Source organism: Mustela nivalis (assembly GCF_964662115.1).
Source record: "Mustela nivalis genome assembly, chromosome: 8".
Classification (NCBI taxonomy): domain Eukaryota; kingdom Metazoa; phylum Chordata; class Mammalia; order Carnivora; family Mustelidae; genus Mustela; species Mustela nivalis.
In genome coordinates this window covers 47,137,843-47,158,229 of record NC_139027.1, presented here as the reverse complement: position 1 = coordinate 47,158,229, position 20,387 = coordinate 47,137,843, and the positions used below count along the sequence as shown (strand labels likewise).

General features: G+C 34.6%; 1 protein-coding gene across 3 annotated transcripts in view; it reads right to left on the bottom strand.

Annotated features, from left to right (window-relative positions):
• Nucleotides 1–20,387, bottom strand: part of LRRTM4 (leucine rich repeat transmembrane neuronal 4) — a 710,494-nt gene that overhangs the window by 186,612 nt on the left and 503,495 nt on the right. The window lies entirely within an intron of this gene.

Sequence of the window (20,387 nt, the reverse complement as noted above, 5' to 3'; positions counted from 1 at the left end):
TACATGTTTTTTCTATCCCGAATAATTTTTTCTGGGCCTTTCTCTCACAGCAGGGGAGGCATAATTTAAGAATGTCAGGTAAGAAATATTGTTTTACTTTCTAAAATAATAAGAAAATATATTCACTTTAATGGAGATTCTATACAAATTTTAAATCTAACTTTAAAAGTTTCAAGAAGATTATTTTCAATGCATTAATTGACCCTTTAATCTAGGGCAAATTTGGATTATCACATTTGGCTTTCCTTTCCTGAAAGTTCCAAACTGATTTTTTTCAAGATTGTATTCATGTATTTGACAGAGAAAGAGAGAGAGCACAAGCAGGGGAAGCAGCAGAGGTAAAGGGAGAAGCAGAGTCCCCACTGAGCAGGGAGCCTGATGCAGGGCTCAATCCTAGGACCCTGGGATCATGATCTGAGCCAAAACCAGACTCATAACCAACTGAGCCACCTAGGTGCTCCTAAATTGATTTAATAGTATTTCAGGGCCCACTTCTGGAAAGTGAATTCGCTGAGGAAATGAGTAAAAACACACTCTAGTTTCTATTAACAGGATGAGAAAGCTTGACTATGGGAAAAATCCAAGCTTTTCACAATGGCTCACAGTCATATGGTTTCAAAATATATATGTTTATGATATGACTTTCCTAATTCAGCCAGTTAGCTCAGTTTTCTCCCAAGAAGATGTATGCTTTTATTTTAATTAGCCTCAAATCTTCTGTTGTCATTGTTTCCAATTTCAGCTCTTCTCCTCTGTGAGCCTTAAGCATCTCTGAGACAGGAAGTTCAGTTTTAACACTTAATACGACTCACAAGGTGGCAAAGATATGTCTTATTAAGTATAAAATTCCATGGGGTGAAACATTTCCCCACTCTTTCCCTTAATATGACATCAAATATTTACAGAGAAACTAACCACACGCACCCTGTGCTGAGGCAGAGGGCCTGTGCCCTAACTGGAGTGCCAAACTTCTTGTGGCAATCTCTTCGCAAGAGTGCAGAATGCAAACCAGAAAAAAAATTGTTACAGAATCTCTTAAGTGATGAAAGCTATGAGGCTGACTCTGTGGCTCTCTGGTATCAAGCGTTGATAGATTTCCCAAGTCAGAGGTGGACAACTGGGCCTTACAGTCATCTGACAGGACAGAACTTGTGATGCATCTACCCTTACCCAGAGGAGGAAATCTTGTAATGAGAAGTTAAATGTTTGAATTAGAACATTTCAACCTCCTACTTCAGCCAGTTTCATAGTTGTTTAAATACTAAATACCATGAGAAATGAACTTAGCATCCATTTCCATGCAAGATACAATGAGCCTCTGTAGGCTTACCCTGCCTCTGACCCCAACCTCCAGAACCCATGAACCCCACCTATGTTCTTGGTTTTATTTGAATTAAGCAAACAGATCTTGGATAGCTTTCATGTTTCACTGAATGTAAGATAAAACCATTCATCTAAATTGATACTATACCTAGAACAAAATGATCCTAGACCTGGTAAGACTGGTAAGATTGTACTTACCAGGTAAGACCATTGGTAAGACTTTCCTGTGAAGGGCCAGATAGTAAATATTTTAGGTTTCACTGGCCAGATGGCTTCTGCTGAAACTACTTAATTGTGCCATTGTACCATGGAAGCACCCATGAGCAATAATTAAATGAAAGGGCATGGCTATGTTCCAAAAAAAAAAAAAAATTATATACAAAAACAGACGGTGAGCTAGATTTGGCCTGCAGGACACAGTTTTCTGACTAAGATGCAAACTGAAACCTCAAAGGCCTGATGTTATTTTCTTGATTGGCTAATGGGACCTGAGGAAATCTTGCCACCCAACCAGCTGTTACAGTCCTCTTCTGCTTTTCTTTTCTGGGATGCAGAACTTAAAACTTGAGTCTGTGAGGGTCTCAGGATCTCTTTCTTACCAAGTCTCTACAGTTGTCAATTTTTCAACTAAACCAAAGCTTCTGTATTAGAAAGTTCATGTCCATGAAGCAGGAGGAGATGGAAGTGTGAGAAGATTCCATTCAGGTGGAGAACCTCAAGACATATCTAAGGACTCTTAAAAAATGAGCACTATTTAGTAATTTGGTTTAGTGTTTCTAAAGCCTCAACAAGTATAATTACCTGAGATGCTACTAAAACTGTAGTCCTCGTATTCTCACTCCCAATACTGCAATTCAGTATGAAAAAAAAAAAAAAAAAAAAGGAAAAAAACAAAACAAGACAAAAAAAGAAAAAAAGAAAACCCTGAATTTTTATCATGCCACCTAAGCATTTTGTAGATAAATGATCCACAGGTTATGCTTTGGGATTTATTACCTAGTTACCAAATCTGACTGAATAGGTAGAAACTCTGTAAGAAATTAAGTCACGTGCTTTGGAAACATGCAAGGATTCTAAGTTGTAAAGGATCATCCTGCCATCAAAGACAGATAAAGATGGATATTTCTATCCATACGGACTAATGTCAAGTGAGCCATACCTTAGAGAGGGAATTCTTATACTGCTCCAGATATTCTGGAAAACAAAGAATGGTAAGTGATTTGGAGAATGCACCCTGTGCAATCATTTCCCTTAACCTCCTTTTTACTGAATCCTGGAGAGGAAGTATCAGTTTACCTTCTGTTAAACATGACTAAAGCCTGATCTAAAGCTGAATATGCAACCCATGCCTTCCAGGTGCTGAGCAGAATTTTTGAAGGTGTGTTCTAAGGAACAATAATAGTCCTATCAGATATTAACAGGTACTAAATGAAAGAAGAAATATGGTTAGATAGGGAGGTAGAATATGCAGTTTTCCTCAGACTTTTTAATCCTTGAAATCTCCTCATCTACCTACCCCAGTAAATATCTTGCTGGACTAGTTTTCAAAACTTATTGCTAGGAAAATGATTCTGTAGACAGTAAAGAACCCAAGATGGACTGTCCTTGGTGTGGAAAGGGAAAATTGGAGGTAGTGGTCACATTTGTACTGATTTGTACTCCAACTGCCTTGTCTCTAGAATATTGAACTGTTTTCTGACTACATCAGGGTCATCACACTTTTAAGCATAGAGTGTCCCTTTGGCTAATTATTATTTATTACCTGGTGCTAAAATTTGGAATTTCAAACCTTCCTCTAATTTCCACCCACTGTATTCTATTAAAATACCCTTTAACCCTAACCCTAACTTATTTGTGGAGCATAACAAATAACATGGAGGACATGGGGAGATGGAGAGGAGAAGGGAGCTGAGGGAAATTGGAAGGGGAGGTGAACCATGAGAGACTATGGACTCTGAAAAACAACCTGAGGGTTTTGAAAGGGCGGGGGGTGGGAGGTTGGGGAACCAAGTGGTGGGTATTGGGGAGGGAACGTATTGCATGGAGCACTGGGTGTGGTGCAAAAACAATGAATACTGTTATGCTGAAAAGAAATTAAAAAATAATAATAATATAAAAAAATAAAATACTAAAGAGTATTTTATCCTAAAGAGGATACTCATGGTATGTTCTCAAATTTTAAAATTATATCTTGTGTTAGTTAAAATATAAGATTAAAAATAAATGTCATAGTGCAGATGACTGTAATTTGAATCTAGGAATCTAGGAATCCTAGGAATCTTTCTAGGAAGAAAAATATTTAAATGAAGAAGACACCATAAATACAGAAAAAGAAAACTCCACATCCATATTAGAGGTGGGCCATAAAGGCTCCCAACTAAGATCTAATATCACAAATACCAAAACATTACTGGTAAAAGAAGAAGACAGAATTTGTAAGGGACATTATGCATCTCTTAAAAATAAGTTTTGTTCCTTTAAAAGTGCACATAAGAGAGGTAGGAAGAACAAAGCTACATCCCTTAATTTAAATAAGGAAGAGATAGAGGAGAAGGTAGCACATGAAACAGATACAGCACATGCCTACTATGAAAAAAAAAAAAAAACTGAAACAATATGTGTGAACAGCATACACAATAAGCTGTCTTAAGTATTTCATGTTGGCTACACAGAATTTAAAGACAGTGTGTAATGCAGCTCTTCCTTTATCTTGGGAGCCTGTGGAGTATGACTATAGTGGTAAGATGCAGTAGTATAATCAAAAAATGTATGTGTGTGGGGTGGTCCACATACAGGCAGGGAAGACTATTTTATGACTTAAATTGTTTTAAATGTTAGTGAATGCTGATTTGAAAAAGACAAACTTTTTTAATTATTATTTTAAAAATCTCTACAGATGATGTATCCCATTATTGACTGCACTTAGGGCAGACCACTTCCCTTGTTATCACCTTCATCACCAGTGGTTTACTGTGTATTAGAAACGAAAATATGGCCAAACAAAAAACAAGCTTTTGGAAATTGCTTGATGCACATTGACTTCTCTAGACTACAAGCAATAAGAACCTGAAAATCAAGTTATTTCACAAGGACTGCCCATACTACATCTCCCTCTCCATCTTTCTAAGTACCAGACAGTAAGACATTAATCCAATTCTAACATATTCAAATAGGGAATCATATATCACATTGAAAAAAATTATAGATTATTTCATATTATGGATAAATGTTCCAAATATATTGGTTCAGTAAAACAGTGTTATAATAGAGAATTCACAGTATGATCATCAATTTGTTAAGAAATAAAAATTGATGACCACACTGTAAATTTTCCATTGTATATAAAATGTTATATATAATATTTAGCATATAATATAATATATTACCTGTGTAGGTATCATGAAATTTTGTCACATTTTAATTTTTCTATTATATAATTTTCTATTTTTGAACTTTATAAAAATACACATTATTATTATTAGAAAAAGTTGGAATTTTAGATATATAAGTTGTTCCATCTAAAAGAACACTAAAGCAATATGAACTTGCACAATATCTTTATTGATGATTTCTAGTGTCAAAAATTACATCATAAAAATATGGCCAGCTATATGTGGCATTTTCATCATAAATGCTCATATTAGTACTCACTCTCTTCTTCTGATACACACACACACACACATACATACACACACATACACATACATACACACACATGAAAACCAGAGATCCTTTCAGGATCACAATTATTTAATAATCTTTTACTAAGGATAAGACACTACAAAGGTTAAGAGAACTCTAGAACCACATAATATAAATTTTTTTTTTTTTAAAGATTTTATTTATTTATTTGACAGACAGAGATCACAAGTAGGCAGAGAGTCAGGCAGAGAGAGAGAGAGAGAGAGAGAAGCAGGCTCCCTGCCGAGCTGAGAGCCCAACATGGGGCTCGATACCAGGACCCTGGGATCATGACCTGAGCCGAAGGCAGAGGCTTTAACCCACTGAGTCTTCCAGGCACCCCATAATATAAGTTTTAAACCTGACTGCATTTCCTGGATGTGTGACCCTATGCAAGACTTTTTCTTTCAAAATAAAATCTCTGTAAGTTTATAATCAAATCTCTTAAAATATCTGAACTTAAATCATTTTTATGAGGTTTAAATTGAGAAATATATGTAAAGTGCTTAGTAGAATGTTTGGCATGTTGTAAACAATAAATGCACACCATTTTTATTGAATGATGACTACGCATAATATATTGTGCTGGGACTGTGGGGAAAATAAAAGTAATACAACAAGATGATTTATTTTTCCAATGGGATTTTAGAATCAATCTTTGTGAAAGATTAGAGAGAATGAAAAAATCCTATTTTCAATTTGCCTATCAGTATTCATGGTGCAAATATATTAATTCACTATATATTTTCATTTTTATATATTACGATGGTAGGATAAAAATATTTCCCCAATTGGATGGTATCATATATTGACTTTTCTGATCATCTAACATTAATAGACAATGGCATTTATTTTCAGGTGGCATATGTGAATAAATATTTATTTAATATCATTGGAAACCTTGGGGCAGCGAGGAGATGGTGCCCAAACATAAAAGATTTGTCCACATCATTGCTTTTGAATCTTGAAATTCCCAGCTGCCACAATAAGGCTTTGTGGCATAATTAGAGGAGAATTTCACAAATATGTCAGCTTGCCCACATTTTATGCATCAGGAAAATAGCCTGTTGTTATCATTTCAGACCTGTCTCTACCCATGTGAGAAGTAAATCAAGGAATGGATATCTTAAGTGACCTAATCACCTATTTTCTCTCTGAGAGAGGTGTGTAGTTGAGTGGTCATCAGGAAATGGGCCTTGGCCATCTGCATAGTTCAGGCACTTGGGCAGTCTTGTTCTTTTCCAGGGCATGGAAAAGGGTGGAAAAGACGTTGGGTAGGAAAGGCTGAAGTGAGGAAACAATGCATTCCTATGTAATTCTGTTCTTTGTTGATGCATCTCTCCATGTCTTAATGACAGTCACAAAACATTAACAAGTATTTGCGGAAAGTAGATCAATAGATGGTTTCGAAGACTGGGGCAATTCAGACAAAGATTAAAGAGTGGCTAGATCGGTAGATAGATATTCAGTGACAGTTTGTCCTCTGATTTGAAAGATTAAGGTTACAAAAATAAAGTTCTACTTTTGCATCTCCTACATGAAATTTATGAGAGCCTATAGATTTTCTTGATTTCTTGTCTTTTAAATAACGTTTTATTTTCCTACCATGGGAAATAGTTTGAACAGCTATCATTATCTTGAAATCTGCTCAAATATAGAGTTTCAGAGACCAGTTTGAGCTGACTGCAATTAATTTTTAAAACTCTTGACAAAGTAATCATCCTTAAGACTCTCCAATTCTCTACCACCTCTCAATAAAGAAATTTTTTCATCTGGAAATCCTTAAGTGTGAATTAATAGCTCTGAAGAGAAGTAAATAGCTATGCCAAAGCATGTTTAAAACCAGAAATAAATATAGAAGTGTGGATCAAAATACTTCCTAATGTTTGCGGTTTAATTAACAATGATAGTGATCTTCATTCCATAACAGCTTGAAACTATGAACCATATTAGCAAACTTTGAGGGATATGAAATTGACATCGTGTCCCTCTCGAAAGAACTACCTTCCAGTCTTATTTGCAATATTTCGAAAAGCAGCAATTTTTAGGTACACCTAAATATCATTTAGCTGGTGAATTATCCAACTATTTAAGTTATATTCTACTGAACTTAAAGAATCAATGTTCCTATAAACACAGTATAATATATTCTACTTTCTAATAGAAATAATTCCTATTAATTACCATTTTACTATTACTTGTATCTGTGATGCAAATTGGAAAATAATTAAATATTTTTAGTTTGGTATTCCAGGAAATGTTCTGAGATTTTAAATCCAAAGTGGAACTACTACTATAAAATCCTGACATTTTTCAGTTTAGATACTTAAAATCCTATTTTTCTGTGTGAAATTGTTCTAACTAAATTGACCTTATATTTGTTTAAAAATAACCATGCTCACTTTATGAATGTGCTGCCAATTCAGAAATAAACATTAAACATTTGAAGACATTATCTCCGACAGAAATTCTGGGTTAAATGTAGGAAATGCAAGAAACAGAAATCTCAAGAAAAGATTTGTTTAGTGAGAAAAATGCAACAATTTTACACATTTTTCTCCAAGATTTGCAACAATTATTAGGCCCTCAATCAACTGGTGCAAAAATAACAAAGAATGTTAATTTCTGAGTTCAGGGACAAAACACCATGCCTTTTGCAATGAAAAGAAATGGATTTTGCATGGGAGCAGAGAGAAAACTTTTGCCTATGTCCCTGGTTCCACCTTTTGGTAATTTTGCAATTCACTGGCTCAGCAAGATTGAGTTGGCTGAATGCAAAATTACAGTTTTCAGTTGAAGCTTGCAACCTCCATGTACAGGCCACCCCAGTCTGGCTTGGGAATCTTCCCTTTTTTCTAGCAGTGCCATTTTGCCAGAGAAAGGTCTCCTTGTTAGTCCCGAACAGTTCTTCTCCTAAAATCCCTAAAAATACGTAAAGCAGCACCATGGGAGTGAGGTAATTAGGGAAGAGAAGCAAGGTTCCTTTCCTGCAGTTCACCATGTTTCAGGACCAACACACCTTTGCACAGGTTAGTAGGAGAAAGGGAGCCTTTGCACAGTACTGACCTTCTGTCTGTGAGTCTTTCTCAATACAACTTTTTTAGTCCAAATCTATATTTTCCACTGTATGTGTGCAAGGGAGGGTGAGGGCGGTGCCTATATTCCTTGCAAATCAGTATGACTACCAATTTGGACATGAAAATCCCTAAGTTGCTGTCATGTTAAGAAATAGTAAGACCTATATATGTCAATAAAGAACATTGTTTTAGAACAATAAAAAATGGTTCATGAGAGACTTGTAGATTTGTTGTATTTTCTTGTCCAAATAACATTCATCTTTTAAAATGTGAAACATTTGGGCTCCTGGGTGGCTCAGTGGGTTAAAGCCTCTGCCTTCAGCTCAGGTCATGATCCCAGGGTTCTGGGATTGAGCCCCACATCGGGCTCTCTGCTCAGTGGGGAGCCTGCTTCCTCCTCTCTCTGCCTAAAAAAAAAATAAATAAAAATAAAAAAATAAAAATAAATAAAAAATAAAAAATAAAATGTGAAACATTTGCTACTTGTTTTCCACAAGTTCTGAAAATGTTCCTGCATTACTCTGAACATATTCTAAGGGACATGGTTATTTGATCACTGGTGGCCAGGTCTGGCTGCCATCATTAAAAAATATCAGTGTAATGTATTTTCTTCATTTTACCTTTAGCCAGAATAGTTAGGGAAAGAAGCATCCTGGATAACCTACCTACACAAGAGACCTATAAGAAATTGAATGTATATTGAATCAACACTCTAAGAAATAAAACCAAAGCTGTGACAGATAAACATCTTCTGTCAAACTATTAAGATTTAGAAAAAATGATCAGTTTAAATCAGTTTCTTGAAGAGAATACAAATGTCATGTCACATATTTTAGTTATTCTACTTAAAAGCAGATAAAGAAATGCTTTGTTTAAAAACAAAGGTAAGAGGTCAACTTACTATATTACTCTTTTATGTTTAACACTATAATTAGGAAAAACTTTTTAGGATTTTATTATGCTAATTTTAAAAAATACGTGTAATTGGAAGTGGAAATTATTTGCTCAGAATAAAATTTTTAAAAATAAAATTTTTAAAAACCTAAAAACAAAAAAGTTTAATATTTGATAAATTAGCAGGTATATTAGTGGGATCACTTCAGATGCCTGAGCATCAGTTTTTTCATTTCTAAAATGAGGGTTTATAACCACTGAAGGGCAAAAGTCTATTTTGGCTCTCAGACTCTGGGTGATACATAATACAAATACATGCATATCTGATTTTCAAAAAACAAAACAAAAAAAACTTTAGTTCAGTGTCCCCCGGTGGCTTAGTGGGTTAAGCCTTTGGCTCAGGCTGAGGTCATGATCTCAGGGTCCTGGGATAAAGCCTTGCATCAGGCTCTCCACTCAGCAGGGAGCCTGCTTCCCCCTCTCCCTCTGTCTGCCTCTCTGCCTACTTATGATCTCTGTCTCTCTGTCAAATAAATAAATAAAATCTTTAAAAAAAATTTAGTTCAATAATAAAATTTTAAACTTTGCTTAGGGCAGTTTAATATTTGATAAATTAGCAGGTATATTAGAATGTGAAATAAACTTAGGATCATTACTATGAAACTGCTTTTATTTACTTCTTTTATTTTTGCAACAGAATTATGAGAATAGACATTGTGAGAAATGGACCAGATTTATGTCATAATTGTAAATATTCTGGGTCTCTTTTTCAGATTACATGATTCCTAGTGAATTCTACAGATCAAATATCCATATAGCAGTTTCTTTTACCCTTGGTATTCTTAACCTTGGTTTTTCTTTAAATTCTGTTTTGCAGTCTTCTATTTTTCTTCATCAATCTTCAAAATTTGTTAACTACTAAGTTTGCAAAGTAAAACAACCACAGTTCTTATTTGAATTTGGAATATTTTTGCATTTACCTATTTCTTCAATGAAGTCCTTCCAATCTATTGGTATAATTTTTTTGGTTTTCCGGTCCTCCTTGATGAGCTCATATACATTAGAGATAATCATACTATGCTAAATGCATGTATATATGTTGACTCTGAACCCTATCATAACCTTATGGAATCTCTACTGTAACTTCATTTCACAGATAATTGACTTGAGGCTTAGAGTGGTAAACAATTTGTGTAAAGAAGAACATACTTCAAAACTAAGAGGTTGAATGTGATTTTGACATCACTACAAACCACTAGTGATTTCATGGAGAATAACCAAATGAAAATATTTGACAGGACAGTTTTGTAAAATACTGTTTATAGAAGATCAGATACATACCAAGATTATAATATAAAATAGTAATATATTATTGAATAAATGGATGGTGGCACTTATTAATGCTGTACACTTATGATCTTTCCTATCACTTAATTTTTGTGGGTTATATAATTATATGTTGCCTAGATTAATAAAATCAAGTATAAAAAAAGTATGATTAAAACATTTAGAATAATGCCAATAACCAATAAAAAAATATTTTTCCCTCTTGAAAGAGAGACTGGATGTAAAGTGTTGAACTTGAGAGCTGAAGTAACCTTTACTACTCACATTTTTTAACCTGTGAATGTACTAACTTTTTAAATCAAATTAAATGAAATAAGTCTATATTACATTAGAGTATATATTAGAGTACTCTAATTATATTAGAGTAATATAATTGAAATTTTGTTGAAATTAATTATTTTCTAGTGTAATATGAAGTAAAAAAAAAAAAAAAGACAATATATTGGAAGAAAAGCCAGAGGATATAACAGGTTAGCTCATTCAATACATCAAGGCATGGATAATTGCAATGTTACCTGAATATTATCAGAGCATTTTTAAAAATGTCCAACTTCCCAATTTTTTTTAAAGATTTTTATTTATTTATTTATTTGACAGACAGATCACAAGTAGGCAGAGAGGCAGGCAGAGAGAGAGAGAGAGAGAGAGAAGAGGAAGCAGGCTCCCTACTGAGCAGAGAGCCTGACGTGGGGCTTGATCCCAGGACCCTGAGATCATGACCTGAGCCGAAGGCAGAGGCTTTAACCCACTGAGCCACCCAGGCGTCCGCAATATATTTTTAAATGCCATCATGACTTTGAAGCCAGAAGTTGATTAAAAATTAGTGTATATATACACACACACATACACTCACCCTCAGATCAGTTCTATTCACAGAAGCAAATGGAAAATGCAATTTAGAATTCTAATGAGGTTTTAGCAGTGTATTAAAATATAAAACACATAATAAATTTCTCTTTCTTTTAAGAATATCAAAATACTTCTGTATAACTATCATTTAATAGAGCAAACAATAGAAATTTTAGGAATTATCTTATTCAATGTAAAAAATATATTTAAAAATTCAATTATCATTCTTGAAAGAATAAGTATTACTAAAAATGGATTATAAAAATATAATTTAAAGAAATATTATATATGTTACAAACCAAGGGCCAACATTAAATTAAGTAGTAAAACCCTAGATGCTTTCTTCTTAAGTCAAGGATATGGTGACCTTTAGTTTCATTATTCACTGCTCTGGAAATCATGGCCAATGCAAATCACCAGGACAAAAATGGAAGTATAAATTTTGGAAATGAGGGAAAAAAATACACCCACACATCCATACCCACAACTGTACTCACCCAGAAGAAGTAGGAGAAATAAAAGAAAAAGATTGATTGATACATTAATTGATACATTAATATGTCACTCATTAGAAAATGGGCAAAAAACATGATCAGGCAACAAAGAAAATAAATACAAATGACCAAAAACACTTTGATAAAACATTTTGATTCAGAAATAACCAAAGAAATTAAAATAAACAATGAATTTCATTTTTGCCTATGAAATTAGAAGGCGGGTTTTAAGTGTTGACTAATCTATAAACTAAAATTCGTATTTCTAGAAAAAGCATCTTTTTTTGGCGGGGAGGAAGGAAAAGGAGAAAGTGAATTGGAAAATTTTCATTTTATGTTTCTAAAGCCTTAGAATTTTGCATAACTAGTTGATACAGCTTTTCCAAATTTCAGACATATCACAAGGCAGTACTCATAATGAGTACTTCCAATAGCATTTTGGATAAGAGAATCCAATAGCATTTTAAATAAGAGAAATAATGTTGGATCAAATTTCATGGAAAGAGACAGAATTAAAAAATGAACCCTAGGGGCGCCTGGGTGGCTCAGTGCGTTAAGCCTCTGCCTTCGGCTCAGGCTGTGGTCCCAGGGTCCTGGGATGGAGCCCACATTGGGCTTTCCGCTCAGCAGGGAGCCTGCTTCCTCCTCTCTCTCTGCCTGCCTCTCTACCTACTTGTGATCTCTGTCTGTCAAATAAATAAATAAAATCTAAAAACAAAAAAAAATGAACCCTATAAGCAAAACAACTTGAATGACAATAGGTAGTGACAATAACAATTCAATGTGTGGGGAGGGAGAATGGGGATACCAATTTTTAAGCAAGAAACAATCCAGTTAGGAATATATTTATGATTTATTAGTGTTTCCTTGACTACTATAAAATGAAATATTTAGAGGAAATAGTTTTATGATAAATTTCAAGTCTATCACCATATAATATTCAATAATATCCAAAGTCAAAAGATTTGAAATTTTCCTCTGATATTTCTATACCATCCTCCAACAGAAGTGTTGAAATTTAACAATATTTTTTCCCTTGCCTAAGTTAAACTCAATAATGCTACCTGAATCTGTACTGCTCTTCATATATTAAACTTGTTTAACATATTGAAAATTAAAATAAAAGTATGCTTTTAGAATGGTGTGAGTAATGCAAATATTGGGAAAAAAGAAAGATACCAAATTGATAAACCATATTTCTAACCTAGAACATTCAAGAAAGAGGAGTAATTTAAACTTAAATTGAGCAAAAGAAAATAAGTTATAAAAATTAGGACAGAAAATCATGAAATTGAAAACAGGAAAACAATAGAGAAAATCAATGAAACCAAAAGCTAGGTCTTTGAGTAGATCCATAAAATAGATATATCTCTAGCCAAGCTAACCAAGAAGAAAGGAGAGAAGACACATATTACCAATGCCATGAAATGAAAAAGGAATCCTCCCTTGTCATTCCATGGACATTTAAAGAATAATAAAGGAATACTATGAATGACTTTTTAGCCCCAAATCTGATAATTTAGACTAAGTGAACTAATTCCTTGAAAGATACAAACAACTAAAATTTGAACAATAAGAACAGCCCTATAGCTACAAAAGAAATTGATTCAATAATTAATAACCTTTCATTAGGCCTGGATGATTTCATTGATGAATTCTACAAACATTTAAGGAAAAAGTGATTTTAAGTCTTCATAATCTGTTTCAGAAAACACAAGCAGAGGGACCACTTCCTAATGCATTCTATGAGGCCAATATTATTCTGATGCTAAAATGAAATTAAGATATTACAAAAAAGGAAAAGAAAATTACAGACCAATATCTTTCATAAACATAGATGCAAAAACACTCAATAAAATATCAGCAAATGAAATTCATTAGTGTATAAAAAGTACTATACTTCCTGACCAAGGGGGATGAATTTCCGCTATGCAGGGCTGGTTCAATATTTGAAAATCAGTTAATGTAATCTAGCACATCAAAAAGATAAGGAAGAAAAAATAAGATAAACATATTAATTGATGTATGGTCTGAGTATAAATATCTTTAATTTCTAAGCATTTACCTTGGAGCTACTTAATGAAAATAGTTTTTGTGTTTTAGGACCTGAAGTAAATGCACATTTTCATACTTAACTCTTAGGATCATCATACTTTGCAAATCAAAAATCATTTTTCACAACTGACTTGGCTTTCTTGTATTTGAGTTTACATTTGAGTAATGTTTGACCCTACCACTTGAATATTTTGCTAAGTATTTCAAATAAATACTATGTTATAACTGTAAAATAGATAAATGAAAATAAATATATGTAAGCAAAATATTTGATAAAATGTCATTATTACATGGATTATTCTTGCTCATTTTAGACAATAATAAACTATCTATACAAATAAATGTGCTGGAATATATACATCAATAAAATAGTAACTATCTAAAATTGTTTTAGTACAGCCACCATACCATGGTCTTAGGGATGGCTGGAGTCAGATACCCACAGCCTAGCTTTAAAATCAAATTGTAGGGCGCCTGAGTGGCTCAGTGGATTAAGCCGCTGCCTTTGGCTCAGGTCATGATCTCAGGGTCCTGGGATTGAGTCCCGCATCGGGCTTTCTGCTCAGCAGGGAGCTTGCTTCCCTCTCTCTCTCTCTCTGGCTGCCTCTCTGTCTACTTGTGATTTCTCTCTGTCAAATAAATAAATCTTAAAAAAAAAAAGTATTATATAAAATCAAATTGTAAGGTGGTTTCCCAGAAGCAACTCAAGTGGTAAGAGTAGACTCTAAGTAATCATGAGTATGCATATGGAATAGGAGACAGAGGAGAATTTAGGGAAGAAGGACATAGCCGGGCAGAGGGACCGGGGGGTGGGGGCGGTTGGCGGTGGGGGGCAGTGGTGGTGGGAAGAGGTGGGTGGAAGAGGGAAAAGAGGAAAAAGGTAATAGAAGAGGTTGGAATGGAAATAATTTTAAATATCTTTGTGTCTCTTTTGTATTGTGAGATTCTGCCCTCATCTTTAAGGCTCACTTGGTAATACAAGGGAAAAAATTACTGTATGCCTTTCAGAAGCTTCCCAACATGCATAAGCCTCTTCCACAGCTAAGAAACAAGCAAACAATTCCTTTGTTGCAAACACATTGCTACATGAAAATCCCTCAACTCTGTATCTTCCTTTTGAAACTATTTCTCTCTTTCTCTCTCCTTCCTTTGTAACTAGTTTTCTTGGAAATGTTGCCATTTTCTTATCTTTAATATGCTTCTTTATCTCACTAGAATCTTTTCCCATCAAATTTACTCAACAGCAAATAGCAGTGTTATCCTTTCAATGACAATCTAATTGCCATTTCCAATATAATTTTTTTCAATTCTTGTACAACATTTTATAGGGTTTGACACTGTTGATTAATCTTTTTTAGGGATGCTTACTAACATCCTCTGCTGGTTTTCCTTCCATTTCTCTGGCAACTTTTCAGGTTGCCTTCATTGGCTTCTTTTTAACCTGGGTCCTTAGATAGTCCCCCAGATTACCAATCCAGCCTTCTCAATTTTTTTTCTAACATATTTCCTTGCATGATCACATACATATTTTTGGCTTTTACACCTACCAACTTACCTATTTATCAAACAAATGAATTTATAAATGAATTAACTGCCTCTTAAATCTCTATTTCTATCACATATCATCTGTGAATCTCCTAACCCACATGTTTACTGTCTTCTACTTAACCCTACCTATTTTACCCTAATATGTCTCTCTCCTGTCAGAATAAGAGCCTCTTCTTGCATTTTTTTTTTGTTCTCAGGAGAAACACAACTATGCATCTGCTCTACTTAACCCTACCTATTTTACCCTAATATGTCTCTCTCCTGTCAGAATAAGAGCCTCTTCTTGCATTTCTTTTTGTTCTCAGGAGAAACACAACTATGCATCTGTTCAACCAAATCCATAATAGGGAGCTTATTCCTGACATTTTCCTCCATATAATGCTCCAACTTCAATTAGGCAGAAAGTTTTCCAGATTTTAATCCTTAAATATGTGTCTGATCTATTCCCCTCCAGTTGCAAAGTCTCTGGCAATTCAGATTCTAATACCTTCATATATCGTTCCACCAACCAATTCATTTTATATAATTTAATGAGTCTGACTTTTCAATGTGGCAGTTTGAGTCATTTCACTTCCAACATAAGGCCAATCAGGAGTTCCTCAGTGCCTGTAGAACACTTTTTGATCCTCTCCATATTGGGTGGGACGTGGACCTGGGCCCTTTTTGATCTGCTGAACACTTCTTATTTTAATCCTCTCAAATAACCTTTCTATCACAAAGCCTGATTTCACCACACAAAATAATTTATAATTCCTCAAAATAGCCATGGTTACAATAACTTGTGCCTTTGCCTATGACAGTTTCTCTTTTAGAACATTCAACTTACATATATACTTTTGTCAAATTCTTACTAAATTTTAAGGCTCACATTATGTTTCCTTTGAGAAGCAGATCTCCTCATCAGGGTATTTTGTTTTGTTTTAATAACACATTGTAAATACTGATATTATAACTCATTACATTCACCCTCAGAATACTGGACTCTAAGTGAACAGTCACTATGTCTTATTTGTATCTCTATTCCTAGCACCTAGCTCAGTGCCTGATGAATAGTAGTTATTTAACAAATATGAAGACAGACGAATGTGGACTGAGGACTGACATGTCATTGTCATTTATTTATTTGCTTAAAAAGGCAGTAAGAGATGATTAAAAGATTAAAGATGTAAGTAAGCAAACTGAAAAAAAGTCAAATGTCAGTGACATTATTCATCCATCCCTAATATTTTGGTGTATATTCAGGCATTCATTTCTGCAAACCTTACATAAGAAAGAGATGCAGCTCATATGGCATATGTAAAAACTATCCAATTCACTACTGGCAATCAAATAAGTATAAATTAAAATAGCATTGGAAACTCTTTTTAAAAGGAAAACCAAGTCTGGCAATGAATCTAAAATCTAATAATACATAGGGTTGGTAAAATATAAATATAAAAGTAGATAAAGTACAAAAATCAAACTGGCAAAGTACATAAAAGCAAATTCATCAGTCTTTCTCTTTTATGTTCTCTCTCTCTGCTCCTCTCCACGTCTGTTTATCTATCTGTCATCATCATTGTCATCTTCTTTCACTTGTATGTGATCTCTAGGTTAAACTTAACTTTTCTGTAGCCAGCCTAGTCTTCTTCAACGGTTTTCTTTTAATCCTTAGCCAATTTTGCCTTAGCTCATTCTTCTCTCTTGAGTTGGGCAGAAGAAGAGAAGGAGATTATGTGCAGTGGAGGGAAAAGAAGAATAGGCAAAGAGGAAAATATAAATGATGTGCACACACTCTGCCTGGTAAATCCACACTACCGGGTAAGGATCCTCACCCTGTGAACTACCCATCTCTCAGCCCAGGCTCCTGGCCAGTCTTTCACAGTTCAAAGGCTTCTTTCTGCTCAGCAAAACACTTAAGGTAAATCCCCTACGCATCCATTTGTGGCTAAAAAAAAAAAAAAAAAAAAAAAAAAAAAATCTTGTAACTCAAAAGAACTGTTGTCAATAAATTAAATCAAAACCTAGCTCCTCCTGGCAATGCCTAGGGAGTTGTCAATTACCTAACAGTCATTTAGCCTTGGCTAATTGCAAAATAAAGAGACTGCTACCCTTATTTCTCCCCCAAAGGTCTTGCTTCTCATCTATTCAGTAAATACAAGGATTTGCTATTATCTATTTTACTTTTTAAAGTTGAAGGAATTTAATTTTTTAGAATTTAGATGTTTAAGGAGTACACTTTTAGTCCTCTTTAAAGATACCCTTCTTGATATTAGCAGTCCACTAAACATCTAGTTAGTCTCTTAGGAGGTAGGTCAGGGTCCAAAGGAGTAGTACCATAGACCTTGCTTCTCACCAGTCATTCTGTAAATTAACCCTTTTTCTATCATGAAGAAGTTCTAGTATCTTTTTAATCTTTCTCATTATTATTATTTTTTAAAATTTTCTGCTCTTCCCCATTCCCCCCAATTTCCAAGTAGTGCCAGATATGGAGATGCAAAAATGTACAAAATATATGTTTTTAGTATTTGCCTCAATCCAGATGTCTTAGATTTCCCCCAGGAAAGGTAACTCTAGAAAATTTGCAAATGCAGCTCTAACTATAGAGAAATTTTAAGCCATTCAGGTATGCACGCAGATAGCCAAATGGAACACTGATGCACTAAGCTTTGCATTCTCCATAGAGTAGCAAAATTTTCTAACAGTAATAAATGTCTTAACCACAAAATAATAAAAAAAAATTGATAACAATATAATAATGTTGATGAAAACGATGATGACGTTGGTAATGGTGTTTGAGTACTTACTGCATTCTCAAACTATATTATGGACCATTTGTTAACTTATTCTTAGCTATGTTGTCTTTGTCAAACTTCACAATTACTCTAAGAGTTGAAATGCTATCTCTGTTTTATTTTTTTTAAGATAAGAAATTGAGAATTAGAGAAAATTAGCTGACACAAATTTGCAAATTTGACTGTCCTGATCTATGTCTTCCTCAAAATATCTCTATTCTGCTAGGAATTTTGATAACTTTCATGTGACTTCAAATGAGAAACAATTTTAGGGATCACAAAGTCCTACTTACTCATTTTAGGGGGAGGAAAATGAAACTCACAGTTAAGTTGTGCCCATAGTTTACTAACTGCAGTTTCAAAGAAGGCTTCAAAATTTAATCTCCTAATACACAGTACAGTCTTCCTTCTATGACATATAAAATGGCTCCAAAAATTAGGACTCCTAAGTTCATAATTGTGTATAAATGTACAGGGTAAAAGTGATACAATAATTAAAACCTCTGAAAAGCCAATGTATACACTCAAAAAAATATATCAAGCGGCCTATTTAGTTCACCAACAGAAGTAAAGTATTTCGCATTGTTCAATTCTGAAAGTCTTTTCTCCTTGTGGCATTATAACAACTAACAATATAGTAAATAATGAGAAAATAATTTTCATTTCATTGCAAATTCCCAAATGCCCTCTTGTTGGTTTCTTTCCTATTAAAATGATGATAAGCACATTGGTTTGGGCCCTTACTCTGTAAGTACGCTAACGATTCACGGAAAATTATATGAATTTAGCAATATTCATGGCATATCGTATGAATATTATAAATATTATAGACTATTATCCTTAGCTCAATAACTCCTAAAAATAATTGGCTTGCATTACGAAACCTGTAATTTCTCATAAAAGGAAAATACCCTACAGCAATTTCACACCATCTTCACATATGTTCTGCCAAAAGTTATATAAAGCCAAACCTCACAGCCTAGAGCTGTAGCAATGTAATTAGATTTCTATTTTATAACTGAATATGCTGATTTCATTGGAAGGTGTTTAATGATATATTTTGCTTATTATGCCAAAATGTCATGGACAGAGGTTGAAAAGTCGAGTTACAATTAATTACACAGTTTCAGGGAATGGCTGAGACAAGAGGAGTATGGAGCTCCCATTGAGATGTAAATGAAGTCCACTTCAGTCTCAACATCATTGATTTATTCGGTCTTTAGAACCAATGCCTCTACTCAAAGCATGTCCAAGGCTTACAAAACAGAAAAAGCACAAAGCAGCAAGTGAGGGTGGGCAGGTAATGTGGTGGCTCAAACATTCCAAGATTCTTGCAATGAAGACAAAAGCAATACTCTTTGGGGTAGGGCTAATGCCTGAGAACAGAAGAGCCGTATGCGGGGAGTGGTCCTCCCGGACGGACAAAACAGACTCCCAAAGCTCAGCATTCCATCTGTTGTGAGGATCATCTGTGTCTGCACAGCCTGTGTGTTTCTTAAAACTGCACATTGTCAGTTCAACCTACCCAAATCAGAATGGCTCAGCAGGAACCCTGGAATGGGCATCTCTCATAAGCTCCCAGGCAATTGTTCCCGAATGCTGAAATATGACAACCACTGATCCCTCAAGTTGGATGACTGGCAATTGGTGAGAGGCAAGCTGATGACTAACAGGTGCTATATTCCATCAGGGGTATCAGTTGAGTGCCATTGTGAAGGTCAAACACTGCATCCGAGGAACTAGGAGAGATTCAGACAGGCAACTGGAATTAGAGGTGTCTGTCAGAGAGAACAGTAGCAGGGCTCCAGGCTCAGGTTTGGGTAGGAGTTCTGTTCTCAAGGAAGAAATAGTTAACGGTATGGCCCCTTGTTTGAGAAATAGTGGTACAAGCCTGGCTAGTAAATAAAAAAAAGCTTGGAATAAAGAATCAACTTGGCGGGGGATGCCTGGGTGGCTCAGTGGGTTATAGCCTTTGCCTTCTGCTCAGGCCACAATCTCAGGGTCCTGGGATCAAACCCCACATTGGGCTCTGTGCTCAGCGGGAAGCCTGCTTACTTCTCTCTCTTTCTGCCTGCCTCTCTGCCTATCTGTGATCTCTGTCAAATAAATAAATAAAATCTTTAAAAAAAAAAGAATCAACCTGGAGTTGAGAACATAGGGCCTACGTTTAACTGTATTAACTGTATTTGAATGTATTTACCAATGCTTTCTTTCACTTGCTTGAGGATTTTGTTCAAAGTTCCATTAACATACAAGAAAAGAGCAGAAAATACCATCCCCCCCCCCGAAATACATGGATAGAACAGAGACCAAAAAAATCAATAAGATTTAAATTGTAATGGAAA